The following is a 969-nucleotide window of genomic DNA, read 5'->3' on the forward strand; positions in this document are numbered from 1 at the left end:
TTAAAGGTTAATTTCATTTGAGTGTGTGGGGGTGTTTGTCTATGGAGCACTTTGTAAAAACATCATTCTTAAATTGGGAAAAACCTGTTAGATTCATATTTGAGCCAGTAACTCATTCTGTAGCTATTTTAACCCAGATGCTTAGAGCCAGATAAAGTCTAGAGTGGAGCTTGGTCCTTTTAGGAGTAAGATTTGAGAAAAATCCTTCCCCTACCCCTTTGCAAAGAGACAAGAAAAGCTCCAAAATAACAGTAAAGGCATGGAGAAGGAAAATAGTGGAATCCTTAGGTAAGACAGCAAGTAAAGCAACAAGTGTTTTTTATATGTTGACATAAATAGACCATTTAATATTTTTAAACATCTTTCTCAAATTTGGGATTAATTTATGGCCTAGATATATTGATAGCTTAGTCTTTCTTACACCTATTTCTTCCCGCTCTTCTACCAACTCTTATTAGCTAGAATTTGCTCAAAGGTGGCTGGGCATGGTGGCTCATACCTGCAATCTCAGCACTTTGGAGGCTGAGACGGGAGGATTGCTTGAGCCCAGGAGTTCAAGACCAGACTAGGCAACAGAGCAAGGCCTCATCCCTACAAAAATAAAGTACAAATTAGCCGGGTGTAGCTGCACATGTCTGTAGTCCCAGCTACTTGGGAAGCTGAGGCAGGAGGATCGCTTGAGCCCAGGACTTGAGGCTGCAGTGAACCATGATTGTGCCACTGCATTCCAGTCTGGGTGAAAGAGTGAGACCTGACTTGAAATAAATAATTTACTCAAAGGTAAACAGCAATCTTCATTCTTCCATTCTCTTCTCTATAGCCAATCTCTACCAACGTTTGTGAATATTGTTGAAGCAAAGTTTCTCAACATTGTCATTCATTTTGAGAAAAGTTAGATTTTTTTTCTTGAAGTTTTTTTATTATATATATATATATATATATATATATATATATAGTTATATATTAGGT

The sequence above is a fragment of the Carlito syrichta genome, unplaced genomic scaffold (genome assembly GCF_000164805.1).
Source record: "Carlito syrichta isolate Samal-C Ts95f unplaced genomic scaffold, Tarsius_syrichta-2.0.1 Scaffold306795, whole genome shotgun sequence".
Classification (NCBI taxonomy): domain Eukaryota; kingdom Metazoa; phylum Chordata; class Mammalia; order Primates; family Tarsiidae; genus Carlito; species Carlito syrichta.